Below are 16,011 nucleotides of genomic sequence, written 5' to 3'. Positions count from 1 at the left end.
ATTAGTTATTTTTGTTTGGTTTTGTTAGGACAGAGTGTGTTGTGATAACTTCCTTTAGCAGCTCAAAATGTAACACTAAGCTCCCTGCTGGCAAGACTTCAAGAACAGAGTTGTGCCAGCAGATAATTTGGCCTGGGTTTGACTGGTTTATCAGTCTGGTTTTTCTCTATTACATGCATACTCTGGTAGTGTCAAATATTCATTCCACTGATTACAGCTTTAACTCTAAACTTTTATGTTTCTTGACCTGTGCAGTGATGGAGACAGCCCCTCTCATAACACTCTTTGAAAATAAGAGTGATTTCTCTTGTGAAAGGTTTTTATTTGAACCATATTACTAGAAGTAGCAGTAGCAGGGGGTTATTCCTAGATCTCCAGAGGTTCCTTCCAACCCCTAGCATTCTGTGATTCTAAGCCTCAAAACCGGTGGGTTTGTCGTGCAAGTACTGTCCTTTTCATCCTTGCTGAAATACTTAATGCAATTCTCTGACCACAAGCCCAGGACTGAAATCCATGGCTCTTCTATTCCTTTTGTTTTTCTTGATGTTTTTTGACATCATTATGCTGCCTCAGCTGTATGCACATGCACATAGGAGTGCGTGTGTGAATGCACATGCAGTCAGATACTCCTCTTAGCTTCAGAAGGGCAAAAGATGAAGCATTAGCTACAGAGCTCACACATGGGGTCTATAAAAAAAATCTGGCTTTGGCCTCCAGAACATGTTGAGAGAAAAACATAATAAACTTAGATGCTTCTTACATCACTCACTAGCTCACTGATTTGTTTGTGTCCCTGTTCTCTCAGCCTCTTACATCTTCTTGGAACACAGACTCCCCTCCCCTCTAGGAAGTTTCATTCATTCATGATTTGAAGGAATTTCTTAATTCTCTTTCAGCAAGATTACCGCCATCCGAGCCCCTTTTCCTTCTCTCTGCCTTTGCCAGAGAGAGAGAAAGGAGCAGGGCCTGCCCAGATGGTTGAGGACCAAAAAGAAGGAACATTTTCTCATGCTTTTAAAAAGACCACTTTCTTTCCTGCCTAATATTTAGCTCCTTCAAATGCAAATGGAGAGGTTTCACTCCAAGGTTAGCATAACAATTATGGGAAAGCTTTAAATCTGAAGCATTTGTTTACATGATGAAAGGAGTCCACAGTCCAAAAGCTCTGAGGCCAGGGCTTTTCAGTAGCTATTTTCTGACTAAGTAGTGAATTGCAAGTCAATTTTAGACCACAAAGAAAACCAATTTATATCAGTGTGTAAGCTAATTTTGGAGGGAGTTCTACATTATAAACGATGATGTGTTGGGTTTTTTTTTTTTTGTGAGGTTTTTGTGTGTGTGTGTGTGGGGGGTTTTTTTTAAAGTGACTGTTACTGAAATAAACTTTTGATTTCCCCCTCCCCTAGCCCGTTGCATCGTGCTGTTTAATGAGCCCCCAGATGTCTTGGAAGCTAATGACCATTCCCCAGTGCACTCAGAAGAAGAGACATGTAAGATCTCAGGGATTGGATCGGTTTCATTAATGCCCAGGTGGGTGGTTGTCCAAAAACTTGTACTGGTGCTCAGGAGTGAATTCCAGGTGGGCAGGACTGTCAAACTTGTTTTCCTGTCGTGGTTTCTGTTTAACTTGCTTCTCTGGTTGCTCAGTCTGAGTGCAAACTCTTCTTAGTGAACTTTTCATTGGTAAAGTGCTCTGGGATGACAACTCTTGGGGTACAGTCACTCCTGTGGCTGGAAGCTGTAAGATGTCATACACAGATTCTTATTTCTCCTTTACTTTTAGTATGCCACAAATTTGAAATGGTATTAGTGCTGTATAGTGCTACTTGACTACTAAATGTTTCCATTTCTTTTGTTGGTTAGAACCTTCCTCCAAAAGCCTTTTATGTCACTGTTCACCTTGACTAAGTAGCGTCAAAGCACCTGTCAAGCTCTGGGGCAATTTGCTGAATTTCATCTTGATAAGCTTGGTATAGAAGCAACATGACACTGTTGCTTCTCATCCCAGACAATATTGCAGTCAGATTATGTGCATCAGAGGTTACTTTGGCCAGTGACAGCAAGGGAGGAGTACATTTCTGACTAGGTGCCAAGGCCATGTCACCACCTAACACAAAACAGTGCCTTATTTTTGGGGGGATACAAACTGTCTTGGTTTCATTGATGTGAACAGTGAATGGGCTTCCACCAGTCCCGAGTACTTAAGGGCTTTAGCATCTTCACCATGGGAGAAATGTTCTTTGTGGAGAGCCTCAGAAAAGTTTTTTGGTATGTGATTGTTTGCTGAACAAGGTGGCTGCCTTCTTTCACAAGAAGCTTCTTACAAACGTCTCAAAATCCTGCAAGGCTGTTCTTGGTACCCTAAGTTATGCATAGAGAAGCAAGCATTTTGTTGGTTTACTCTCCCTAAGTTTTCTAAGAAGATAGAAAACAGAAACCTGGGAAGCATAGCTGGAAGGGCCCTTCAATAAGCTAACTCATCCATCTCCCTATCCTCTGGCAAGATCACCTGTAGCAACGTCTTTATTTACAAACACTTGCCTAACCTGTCATCTTAACCCATGAAATATTTTACCACTGTAGAATCTGGCCTTTAGATGATCACCTGACTTGTCTGCTCCTGTGGAAACAGACCACCTGAAAAAGGTGGTTCCTTGGCTGTTAACTAGACATAACACAACTGTAGTTATTTTTTGTTTATTCAGTTAATTAATTGCTTTGAGAAATTGTTTGAAACTGCAGCAAATACACCAAGACTGATCAGTAAGAGCAAAGTGATGAGACAAGTGCAAAGCAGCAAACAGGCTTGAGTGAGCCACAGTAGAACCTCCCACTGAGAAAAAACTGCAAAGCATAGAATTAGTACCAGGGTGTGAGAGCCCATGCTTCTAGTGAGGCATTTCCTTGGTCTGGCTCAGTCTCTTGCTTTGACTAATTAATCTGTTGATTCACTAAGAGGATATGTTGTTTAGCATGGAAGAGTGAATTTGGTTTCCAGAACTACTTATTGCTTGATTTATTTAAAAACTCTGATGATGCATGTTAGTGTTGGTGATGGCTGAAACTTGGTATTAGAGTAACTGTTATGGCATGGGGGCCTGGAACACAAACCCTGTGAGGAGAGGTTGAGGGAGCTGGGGTTGTTTAGCCTGGAGAAGAGGAGGCTCAGGGCTGATCTCATTGCTGTCTACAACTACCTGAAGGGATGTTGTATCCAGGTGGGGGTTGGCCTCTTCTCCCAGGCAACCAACAACAGAACAAGGAGACACAGTCTCAAGTTGTGCTGGGGAATAGGAGGAAGTTCTTCACAGAGAGAGTGATTGGCATTGGAATGGGCTGCCCAAGGAGGTGGTGGAGTCACCGTCCCTGGAGGTGTTCAAGCAAAGACTGGATGAGGCACTTAGTGCCATAGTCTAATTGACTGGCTAGGGCTGGGTGGTAGGTTGGAGTGGGTGATCTTGGAGGTCTCTTCCAACGTGATTGATTCTATGATTGTATCATTAACCACTACTGCTGTCCAGAAAACTGTCTAATACTATTTATCAAGTACCTGTAACTGGTATTGTCTATTGTTCATCCTTTGTAGTGGGTTACCCACTCTGGGTGAAGAGCCTTATGTTCTGTTCTGATTTCCATTACCATAACATCATGCTGGCTTGTGTTAAGGAAGGCCTTGATTCCACGACAGTAAAGACCCAGCTCTACAGGTGAAGCACCATAATCCAGTTACATCTGTTTAGTTCTTCCAGCAGCAGAATTGCTTCATAATATCCAAGTGTATCTAATACTTGATTGCTTACAGCAAAGTGTGTGTGATGTAATATTGCCGATGATGCTGTTAGAGGTGTTATTTTTAATGAATAAATTGTTTTGGTTGATCCTGTAGAGCAAATAATGGGTTCAGGTCAGCTGCTAGCCCCCCACATTTATAGCTCTGACAGATATTCCCTGTTTCTTGCAGGAATTTTGCCCTGTCCACTCTTTGAGATAGCTATATGTGAGTGAAATAGAAGTGGAAATAATAAATCTTCATTAATGCAATGCCCTGCTGAAGCTTTTTAGAATTGGTTTTCTTTGCTGTGATTTAAGTCCAATTTGGGGGGGGGGGGGGGGTGGGGGGTGGAGGGGGTGGTGGAGGGAAGAGGCAAATCTTTTTGTTTGTTTGTTTTAAAAAGCAACTTTATGATGTTATGAGACTCAAGTTGTCTTGTATCATCCTTGTATGAGACACTGCACATAACTTGCACTCTCAAAGAATGATTGGATTAACCAATCTCATGCAGTTAACAAGAGCTAAAAATATACATTGCACTGCCTCATCTTAGAAGAATCATAGAATCAACCAGGTTGGAAGACACCTCCAAGATCATCCAGTCCAACCTAGCACCCAGCACTATCCAGTCACCTAGATCATGGCACTAAGAGTCACTGCCTTTTCACTTGATGCATCTATTGGACATGAAAGCTCCTAATACAGATGAGTTAATGTGTAATTCCACTATAGGAATGATCACTGCTTTGGCACATTTATGATGTAAATGACAAAAGAAGTTCTGCAGGATGTGTGCTAAGGTCTTAAGCTCTCTTGAGACTGTTTATTCCACTTGTTCCTGTCCTCCTCTGTTTTCATGTGCTCAGTAGCTATTTCCTGGATTTTCTGAAGAGTTTGCAAAATGTCCTGACCTGATAGGAGTAATTTTAACCTATCAGTGTGGCAATTTCTACTGTAAGAAGTTAGTGCATGTGCTAGACTGTTGTGGAGGTTGTAGAAAGTTGGGTTTTTTAAAGTTTTATTTTGATCTGCCCAATGACAACTTAAAACAAACACCAAAAAACCCCCTATCCTCAAAGGCAGGGGTTGCTAGCCCACTGAGTATGTGTTAAAAAAATGCTTACAAAAGGAAAGATAACCTTCTTGCCATTGTAATGCTCAAAGCTTAGTCTTTTAGACCTTTCTTTGTAGCAATGGATAGGTTATACAGCTATTTTTAACCTCTTAACCTTTTGGCCCTCTGAGTTGGAAAGTAAGACCTCTATGAAAGCTTTAGCTGGGAGGTGGTGACAAGTAAGCCTATTTGTACTGCCTTAGAACAGGTTCTAAATGTTAATTCTCTATTAATGTAATCAAGACAGTGCTGGCATTCAGAGCCAGCAAGTACCCAGCAGTCACTTCTACCCCTGACCATAATGAATGCAAAATGCTGGCAGTAATAGACTGAAATGAAAAACTCCCTTTATCTTGGCATGCAAGAGATTTGCAATCACATTTTGATTCTCAGAGTGCTGCTTGATTGGAGATTGATGCGTGGGTAGATTGACCTCTCTTTCAGGAGCTGTTGTTTTCATTCTATGTGAAAAACAAATTTCAAATAGATGGCCTGTTGCACTTTTCTTACAGCTTGTATTATCAGCCCTTTGGTTTCTCAAAAGTAATACCCACTCTGAACTCTTCCAGCTTTTACCTCTCTTGTAGGGAGGAGGGCGAGTTTTATCATCAACATCCTTTTGTTTCCTTTGCTGGCATCAAATGTGACATCTCTTGATTGACTTGATTAATTAAAAAAATGATAATTCATGCTTTTCAAAGTGAAATGGGGCTGTTGATGTATTTTCCATCTAAGCTGTCTCTACCTGAGAAGTAATTTGTGCTGTAAGCGTTGTATGCAAAAAATGGCAAGCCTGCTTCTTTCCAGAGTGCATTTATATTCATTTATCTAGTTTTGACACATCAAATATCTTTAGTTTCTGATATTGTTTTTTATAGAGAGAATACTCCTTGGACTATGTTTTCCAAGATTGTCTCAATGAAATTAGTGTGAACTCGTAACATTTGCCTGAGAAATATGAATATGAGCCAAATTCTTATCTCAAACCTGGTTTATTACACAAAGATTTTAAAAGTGAATGTGCTTGGCCTCTTCAAGTGCTGCTTTCTCCTTTGTGCTCACTACTAAGTAATTAAACAACAAGAACGAGACAAGGTGCAACAGGATCAAGCCTATGTTTTGGCTGCATTTATATATTCCACAGCAGACTTTTGAATCTGCACTTCTGCAATCTTAGGCAAAGTATGAGTATGTTCCAGGAGACAGCAATCTCATCTTATTTCCCACCAGTTCAGGATTACAAATGAACTGGAAAATATATTGTCCTTTATTGTCATCTTACATCTTCCTGTCAGCTTGGAGGATACTAAGTAGATGATGCTAATTGTTTTGATAGCTATGTCGTGTTTTATGTTCTTTTAATTTGCCTTGATTTTAGAATTACTGATTTGGGGATATTCTGTAGGTAAAGGGTGATCTTTTTATCCTTTGCAAACCAGGTAATGTATATTTAAGATTATAAACAGTGATGTTGATTTTGGAGATGCTTTATGCCGTGCAAATCAATTTTAATGTGCTTTAGAATCTGGGTCATAAACTCTGACCTGGGAGGTGAAAGAGGATCTTTCAGTGTCCTACTTGTCTTTCCATTGAAGGATTTCATCAAGCTGATCATTAAGAAGTTTTCATAATGTGGGAAAACATTTCCTAATCTGGAGTCATGAAAAACTGAGGTTTGACTTGTGATAGTAGGAATGGCAAACACACTGAGTCATTTGTTTTCTATTTTTTGTAGTGTCAAAATAGTGGGAAATGGCTCTGTACTGTCTGATGGATGGATGAAAACAATGAAGACCTCTCTGGCACACTGTCGTGTTCAGATCATGTTTTCTCTCACACTAGTGAATACTATTGTGGTAGGTTAGCCAGTGCCTATATTGCTATCAGGGAAGTATTGTTTAGGAGTGTTTAGTCACTGTCTATATTGAAGGCTCTCCAAGATGTCATTTCTTCTGCCCGTAGTTGTGAAGTGTTAGGTCACATATAGTAATGTTTGACTTTTCTCTGTCTTTAATATATTCTGTCATTATCTAGGATTCTTTTAATTGTAAGTACTTGGTAGTTTGTTTTATGACATCTAGTGTTGAGATATTTTGAATCAATGGCCTGCAAGTCTTGTCTGTAGCTGCTCTGATGTAATAATTAAAACTCATGTTCTGCAGTATGCCCTGTCTCCTGGCACAGAGTGTTCAGGAGATGCTGGGCCTGAGCCCCTGAGTGGTGTAATGGGTTTGTCTCAGCAGGGATTAGTGCAAAAAGCTGTGTCTGGAACACTGTGGTTGTACCAGTACTTCTGCCTGCTCTACTGCTCCATGCCAGAGGCTGTTCCCAGACTCAAAATGTAGGAATGATGCTGCTTACTTTTGCGACTTAAGCTTCTAGAAATGAAATGAAGTCTCTGAATCTTATGCCAAAAAGATCTAGGGTCTGTTCTGAAAGCTGGTACCTATAAATTTGTTTCTTTCCTATTACAAGAAGTAGAGAGCAAATTGTCAGTTTATGATGTCTACTGCTGTCCATACTGAACAGTGTAGTCACTTCTGCTCAGCCTTAAAGGTTTTAAGTGATGTCAAATACCAGCAAATCAACAAATATTAGTGCTATTCTAGGTAAATTTTTATCATGTATTTCCAAATATATGCATTTTCAGAGAGCCATGGTGACTACACATAACCCCTGTTATTCTTGTCCTTTATTTAGTGCTGCAGAAAGTACTTATGTCTCATCAGCTCCCACCTCTTACCGTGCAAAGCAAGGTAGCCTCACACCCCCTCCTCCCCTGTATTGACATTACTGATGTTGAGATGAAAAAAATCAATTTACTCAAACAGCAAAATATATTCAATGAGTAGTAGACAAAGTGAATTCCAATTAGGAAAGATTTAGATGACAAATTGTACATTAAATGTTTTTCAAGGGTATGGAAAATATTAGCACATAGAACACCAGCATGGCAAATGGTAGTGTGCACAGAAAAAATAATGAGAGCCCCAATAATAATGCAAAGGCTGAAAGATGTCAAGGGGAAAACATCTGCCACTGAAAAGGATTTCTCTTTGCTTAAGTTAACCAGTTGCTGATGATACAAAACTGAGAGGAGCAGCTGACATAACCAGAAGGTTCTGCTGCAATTCAGTGAGACCTAGAGTCCTACATCTGAGGAAGAATAACACCACACACCAGTACAAGGGAGAGGTTGACCTGCTGCAGAGCAGCTCTGTGGAGAATGACTTGGGAGTACTGATGGATAACAAGGTCAGCATGAGCCAGCAATGTGCTCTTGTGGCCAAGAAGGGCAATGGCAGACTAGGGTGCATGAAGAAGAGCATGGTGAGCAGAACAAGGGACATTTTCCGTCTCTAGTCTTCCCTGTTGAGGCCACTTGTGTCTTATATTGTCGAGTCCTGGGCTTGCCCCGATCAGGAGTGACATGGAATTACTGGAGAGAGTCCGGCAGATGGTCATGAGGGGAGGATGAGAGATCTGGGGCTGTTTAGCCTGGAAAATAGAAGGCAAAGAGGAGATATTTTAAATGCCTGTAGGTATGTAAAGGATGGAGGTAATGAGGATTGGACTGGGCTCTTTTCAGTCGTGTCCAGTAACAGGACCAAGGACAGAGGATACAAATGAGAATACAGAAGATTTCACTTGAACTTGAGTAAAACTTTCCTGTGAGAGTTGACAGAGCACTGGATCAGGCCACCTGGAGAGGTTGTGGCATCTCCTTCTCTGGAGTCTAGGCAGACCTGCATTAGCAGGGAGCTTGGACTAGGTCCCTTCCAACTCCCATTTGTTCTGTGACTCTGATCTGGCCAAAGCTATGGTAATGTGAAATTTACCATATTTGGGTTATCTGAGATCCTAACACAGTATAGAAATGGGGTAAAAAACATGAATGTTGGTGTAGCAAATACACCTCTTCACTTCAAATCTTGATGGTTTATAAAAATAGAGGCTATATAATAATTTTTTTAATGCAATAACAATAAAGCAACCAAATCACACAACCATCCAAAAGTGAATTGCCAACTTGCTGACCAGTGCCTGAAATGGTAAATCTATAGTGTGGGTGCCTCTGGACTGGGTACCTTGGGTTTGGGCCTCTGTGTAAGAGGTGGGTGACTGCTGTTACTTGAGACTGTGTACTCATTGCTGTAGTTCAAAATGTGTCTTATTTGGGGCAGTTTAGTGATGGAAACTTGTTTCTCATTCTGCATGATATGTAGTGATGAAAAGTATTTACTGCAATGTGGAGCTCTTATCACTAAAATTCAGGAAGGAAGGTGATAATCTACTGCAATGTAACCTTGTACAGATTTAACTCCTCATTTTATACTATTCCATAGCAACATGTTACAATCTGTTGTAACTTACTCTAAATGAGAAGGCATTGTGCTAGTGCTAAATTGACATCTGCTCAGAATCATTATATAATGAATAGATTAAGGAAAAGTGAAGCAGTGCTAACCTAAGAAGCTAACTTTTATGTACCAAACAAGCTACTCAGGATCACTGTCCTTATGTTAATTCATGGGTTTGGTTTGTTTTGTTTTCCAAATCATACATACTTGAGGGTGATGGAGCACTGGAACAGGCTGCCAAGAGACTGTGGAGTCTTCTCTAGGAATCTTGAAAACCTGCCTGAACACATTCCTGTGTGGCCTGCCCTTAAGTGGTCCTGCTTTGCAGGGGGATTGAACTCAATGATCTCTGGATGTATTTTCCAACCCCTTGCATTTTATGGTTCAGACCTCCATTTGTCATATACTGGGCTGTACTTTTAATCCTTCTCTCTGTTCTAACATCCATTTGTTTGTCCTAAGTATTATTATTGCTGCTTGTATTGATTATTTGAAACATTTTGTCATTATCTTGCAGACTGATTTTTCCCTTTGCAGTCATGTCACTTATGTCTGGAGGTGAACAGCAAGAGATTGAAAGACTCAGGTTGACTGAATTGTCTTTAGAGAAGGAATTCATCTTCAAGGCTTGGAGACAGATGAGGGTTTTTGTGTTGCTCTGACTGTAATTTAGCAATATTCTGAGCATCATTTACTCTAGCTAAAGAAATGAATCGCAGTACCATGGACTATGATGTTTTAAGTTTTATATTTTATGTTTAAAACTTCTTGTGAAGATTCCCAAATAAGTATGCAACAAAAGCCTGTCATCTTTTTTTTTTCGTAGCTATGTATATTTGGGCTGCACTAAATGCAAGGATAAAGAAAGAAAAGAGAGCAAGCCCAGCATTCGTGTAGTGTGGATTTCCCACGGTGGTATTCAAAGCAGGGTAAGGATCTTCTGCTGTTCTCATTTGGTACTGTTATTGTTTTTTAAAGGTGAATCTGGCAGGTTGTCTGCATTCCAAGTGAAAGAGAGCCCCGGGAGACAAGTGGCTTGTTTTGAGAATGGAACTCCGTGAAAGAGCGAGTTCCTTTCATAGCACTGCAACTTGCCTACGGCTTACTTCACTAAATAGGAACTTCTGTATTTAAAACAAATCAAAAAACCCTCACCAACCCACAAAAACACCTAAGCAAGCAACCCTCCCCCTCCCAAAAAAAACCAAATGCTGCTGCCATCCTGGAGAGATGTTTTGATGTCTATCTCCTTGCGTTTATCCTCTTCCCCCACTATTTTTTGAAAGCAACCTTTTACTTTCTGCCTGCACAGCAACATCTCTGATTCTTGGCCTTTCTTACTGAACTGGGACTTTGATTTCATCCTGTCAGCAGGTAGATGGCCTTAAACCCTTCATGTTTTGTCAGGGTAAAGTGGAAATGAAAAGCATTACATATGTTCCAAGTTGAGAGGCAGCCCTTTTGCCATGTTCAAGTGGGTCTTTCCCTTCCCCCCTTGTCCTTTTATTAAAGGGCTCAGCCACAATGAAGCTTTAATCAGCTTCATTGATTTAAAGCTAATTTGCACTTGGCTTCAAGGCTAAGGTCTGTAGCACAAGCTGAAGACCTTTAAATCAGAAGTCAGAATAAAAAGCCTTAGGTATATCATATTGTCTGCTGTGCAAAAGAGTGGCAGCTTCTGAAGATTGCAGATTAACTATAAGGAAAAAAGCACAAAGCAGCGTTTTCTTCTGCATTAATGTAACCTCAGCTTGCTGGGTTACACAAGGTTTGCTATCAACATTACTACTTCATGTAAAATAATAGAGTTGGGTGAGTATGCTTTAGCTCTGATGTTTTCAGCACTCCAACTCTGGTCGGTTCCAGTTGGGTTTAACCTAACTGCCAAACTGATTCCCATCAGTAATAACTTTTAATATTTATTTTTCCCAAAGGGAAAAAAATTGTCTTGTCTGTATTCTGCAATTAAGGAGGTGATGAAATATTCAGTGTATGCCTCCACACTGACTTAAATTCTTTTGTTAACTTTATCAGATAAACTATAAAATATTAACTAGCCTACTGTCTGAGCATTTGTGAATGGCATACAGTTCATTAGCTGTTTTAAGCTACTCATAATGTTAAAGTGCTTACCATTTTTAACATTGAATATATCAAAGCAGAGACTGTATTACCTTCCCTTTGCAGAATCAATGCTTTTGTTTGGGCTTGGTGTACCAGAATGTGTGTTTCCAGCTCCTTTACAATGTGATCAGAACACACAGGAAAGAGTCATTACTACTGACATTTAGACAGGTGGAGCAGAAATTATGTCTTGCCTTAATTTGTCCTTTCACAGTATTTTCATATCATGCCCTGCTGTAGCTTACAGTCTTGCTTGCTGGAATTCTGTAGTCAGTTGCAAGGTTGGCACAGTCTAAGTTATATGTGGATGTTGCACCTAGTATACATAGATAGCTGCGAATTTGGAAATGAGATTAAAATATGGCAATGTAAGTTGTTGGTTGGGAGTATTATCTAAAAATACCTTATTTTTGCATCTCTGTGTAAACTTTTTGCAAGCCTGATGTATGTGTAGAAATGTCAGGAGGATAAACAGGGGTTGTGGGTGCTTGCGCTTGCTGTGTTGTGTTATATCTGTTAAGAGAGAGCACAATCTTCTGAAAGGTTCTGGCCTCTTGTGTGTGGCTCTGAAACAACTCATGAGCTTACTGCAGTGATGGAAGAATTTCAGTTGCCTGCACTAAAAAAACTGACTCTGCTCCCTTGTTGGGTTTGTGAAGTGAGCACAAACCTGAACCATGACAAATATAGCCAAAGTGGTGTTTAGCTTGTTAACTTCTCCCCAGAAATTCATTCATACCTCTATTTGCTCTTACCTCTTTTGAAGAAAGCCCACAAACCAACCTAGAAAGTGTGTGTTGATACCCAGCGCATGGTAAGTGAGCATCACTTAAAAGCTGCTGGGCACAGATATGGGAAGAAATGGAACGTGTGGAACGCTATGGGAGCATTTCACACTGCCTGCTTAGGTATCTGCATCAAGAAGGCATAGCATTCCTCACCTACCCTGCACATTTACACATAGCTGATTGAGCCATATACAGACCTTTCACAATATGAAGCTCTGGATGCCAGCTTGTGACTAGAAGAGGTGTTTTTTCCTGTCCCATCATTTTCTCCCTGTTTTCCTGACAGAGGGCTGCACCCCAGAAGAGTCTGCTTTTCATTAAGGTTCCCTGCATGTGCAGAGTGCCGTTAGGAGGCTTGTGTTCCTTGGTACAGTGTCTTGCTCTCTCTGGAAACCCTGGTTTGGGTGTTCCCTGCCCCCCCCCCCCACTTTAGAAATCACCCAGACTAGACTCAGCCAGCTCTGGAAATATGAATGAAGCTTATTATTTACAGCTGGCACAATATACAAGCAGATATTTACAGTATATACAGTTATAGACAGAAATATACAAGACAAAAGATAATACAGAAATACAACAGCCCTCCCAGAAACCTGAGTCCCCAGGAGGTGCTCCCAACCACCCCTTCACCTTCCCCCTACCTCTCTCAACCTTACCCCAGTCCCAAGGAAGAATGGAGGTTTGGCCAGGGTGTTAGGAAGCAAAGTGGATTAGCCCAAAATGGAGGGTGAGGTTAGAGGATTAGGGGACTGGAGGCCATGGCTTATGAGGAGAGGCTGAGGGACCTGGGGCTTTTCAGCCTGGAGCAAAGAAGACTTAGACTTAGATTTGATAAATGTTTATAAGTATCTGAAGGCTGGCCAGGAGGAGAGGGACAGGTTCTGCTCACTTGCTCCCTGGGATAGGACAAGGAGCAATGGGTGTAAGTTGCAGCAAAAGAGATTCCACCTCAACCCAAGGGGGAACTTCTTTACTGTAAGGGTCACAGAGCATTGGAATAGGCTTCCCAGAGAGGTTGTGGAGTCTCCTTCTCTGGAGACTTTCAAGGCCTGTCTGGATGTGTTGTTCTGTGATCTCTGTTAGATAGTATTGTCCTGCTCTGGCAGGGGGGTTGGACTGGATAATCTCCTTGGGTCCCTTCCAGCCCCTAATATCCTGTGATCATCATTTTGCTACACTCTTGGAGAAAACAAAGCATTATTTTAACATGTACTAAATGCAAATGTGTAAATAATATGCTTTCAGGCTACTCTTGATGCTTCGCCTTAGCACAGAGAAGCCTGTTGTTTTCTGTAGTCAGTGAACAAACTTACAGGTTACATCAGGACACCGAAGTTAATCATAGAATAGCTGAAGCTGGGAGGAATTCTTAAGGATCATAAAGTCCAACTCCCTGCTCCTCACAGGAGTACCTAAAACTAAGTCATAAGTAAAGCATTGTCCAGATGCTCCTTGAACTCTTGGCAGGCTCGGTGCCTTGAGCATATCCCTGAGGAGCCTGCTCCAGTGACTAGCTGCCCTCTCAGTAAGGAATTTCCTCCTAATGTTCAATCTGAACTTCTTATGGACCTGCATTCTGTTTCTGCTGGTCACCGAAGAGAAATCCTGATTTTCTGCTTAGCATTTCTCTCCAGAGCCTGGAGAACCACAACTCTCCCTCTTCCAGTAGCTGTAAGTGGACTGCAAGGAAAACATCACCCAAAGGCTGATGTTAATGAGTATCTCAGTGTAGCCTTGCAGGCTGTGGAAGATCTGTAAATGAGAACACTGCAAGGCTGAATTCCCTACTATAATGCTGCATGTAAGACCAGACCTAAGTGAAAATGAGGACACTGTACTTGGTTATATAAGAGGTTTGAATGGGTGCTGGTCTAGACTTACCTCATTTTAAGCATTATTGAGTTTGTGTACAAGCACTAAGTAATTACTGAATGTCACTGTCATTGCTCCTTTAGGACCAATTGTAAGATCAAATCACATGTGCATGGCAGTTTCCAGAGAAATATTGTGTGGTAACTTTCTGGATAAGTGGAAACAATTGTTTCTTGTTGCTGGTGTGAAATGAGTGGGTGAGCTACCACACTGCTAACAAATTATTGCTCTTACTGTTTAGACAGATCACAATGACTGAAGTGACGTGTATCTCAATTGAAGATAGAATAAGTCCTCTCATCATTAAAGACTTCAAACAAAGCCACTGAAATTAATGAGAGAAATTCTCATTTGCTACAGTGTTTGTTGGCAAAAGCATGGAACCCTTTGCAAGTTTTCCCCCTCTAACATGAGAATTTGCCCATTAACAAAGTGGTTTTGAATAAGTCATCCATTTTGCAAGGACTGGATGTTTTTGGCACTGGTGTAGGACATAGAGCAGACCTGTGCAACAGCATGACATTCCTTGGCTCTGAGTGCACCAGAACTTGTTCTGTATTAGTCACTCATAGGCAGCCCAGTATACTTCATGCTTATTCATTCACCTTGTTGATGACTGCAAGATGCTGCCAATAAATGAACCCCTGTTGAAAGCTAATCCACATATATTGTATCTGCATAGTTGCACTCACTGGTGTCAGTTAAGTTCAAAGGGCACAGAAAGACAGTCTGAACTTCCTTGAATGCCTGTGACCATAAATATGTGTGAAAGGATGATAATGCTCTAAAAACTTCAGTTATTTTGCAAGATTTACCTTCACTAAGTATTTCCTGCTTTCTTGTTTTTCCTTTTGTATGAAAGAATTATATGGGGGTACGAGGGAGAGGGGAAAAAAGAACATGAGGCTTTTAATTTTATTAATTTCCCTTTTACAGACTCTTCTGATTCATGCAGAATGCTGTTGATCACAGCGTTCCTTTTCATCGAAAATACCATGTTAATGCTTTCATGCTATTTGCTGCAATCATGCTCTGACAAGTTTTCTTTGGTTTCATAATTTGCTATTCCATTTGGAAGAAAACTGCACATATTTTTAAAGAACCAGAGCCCAGACTTTCTCAGATATGTTGAAAGCTTAAGCAACTTGAAGATTCATACATGAGGCATCCCAGCCACAGCTGCTCAGTCCTACCCCCCAAACCGCAGCCGCTTGCTGTCAGTGTGCTGATACAACAATTTGCAGGACCACAAACTATTCATCTGTTCATTGAGCTGGTTTAAGCAGTTCTCTGAAAGTGAAGGTTTATTTTTAACCCTGATCTGACTTGTCAAACGTGTACAAGTCATTTGTCAGCACAATGGGTAACCAATAACCACTGCTTTGTGACTTACAGAGTGTGGAACACAGATCTTCGCCTTGATGTCTGTCTTTGTATTCTGAAAGAGTGAGTACAAAAGTTCTTGGTTACCACGACTAAGGTCTACTGTAAATAAGATCTGGAGGTGGTGCTAGTGCTTACCTGATTCTTTTCTCCTTGAAAGGACTTAACAAGTGAAGCCTGTGTTTTCTTAATGCTACATTGCATTTCACATGTATCCCAAACGTGGGAAACAGGAGAAATGAAATTATTTGCACACTACTAGAAGAGAGTCTGTTGAGCCTTCCTCACAGTTTTCACATGCACCTGTGTAGCAAATATTCTAGTAGTCTCTGTTGGTGAATGGCCTTTTTGGATGTCCAAGGATATCTGAACCATCTGCATTGGTCTGTGAAATATATTAAATGTATGGGATAGACTATCTGGGAGAAGTAGATGCTGTTGGGCATCTAAAAATAGCTCTTTCTATGACACTTAAAATAGCACTAGACACCTGCACTTGGGCAGTTGAATCACACCCTTTGTAAATTCTGCTTCTAGTAGGAGAGCTCTAGATTCCATTAAGTAATCACAAGACAAAGTGATTTCTGTCAGCTTAGT

General features: G+C 40.8%; 1 long non-coding RNA gene across 4 annotated transcripts in view; it reads left to right on the top strand.

Annotated features, from left to right (window-relative positions):
- LOC135184864 (uncharacterized) overlaps positions 1-15,478 on the top strand; it is a 69,357-nt gene extending 53,879 nt beyond the window's left edge. For 2 of the 4 annotated variants that reach the window (XR_010306235.1, XR_010306232.1), the window contains 4 exons: positions 1,407-1,530; positions 6,622-7,642; positions 10,074-10,176; positions 15,427-15,478. This is a non-coding gene — a long non-coding RNA (uncharacterized LOC135184864). Of the gene's footprint in view, positions 1-1,406; positions 1,531-6,621; positions 7,643-10,073; positions 10,177-14,272; positions 14,798-15,426 lie in introns of those variants that run through there. The other 2 variants (XR_010306233.1, XR_010306234.1) reach the window with 2 other exon arrangements.
- Positions 15,479-16,011: the final 533 nt, after the last annotated feature.

The sequence above is a fragment of the Pogoniulus pusillus genome, chromosome 21 (genome assembly GCF_015220805.1).
Source record: "Pogoniulus pusillus isolate bPogPus1 chromosome 21, bPogPus1.pri, whole genome shotgun sequence".
In the NCBI taxonomy this organism is placed as follows: Eukaryota; Metazoa; Chordata; class Aves; order Piciformes; family Lybiidae; genus Pogoniulus; species Pogoniulus pusillus.
The sequence above is the reverse complement of the archived record's forward strand: the minus strand, read 5'-3'. Positions and strand labels throughout refer to the sequence as shown.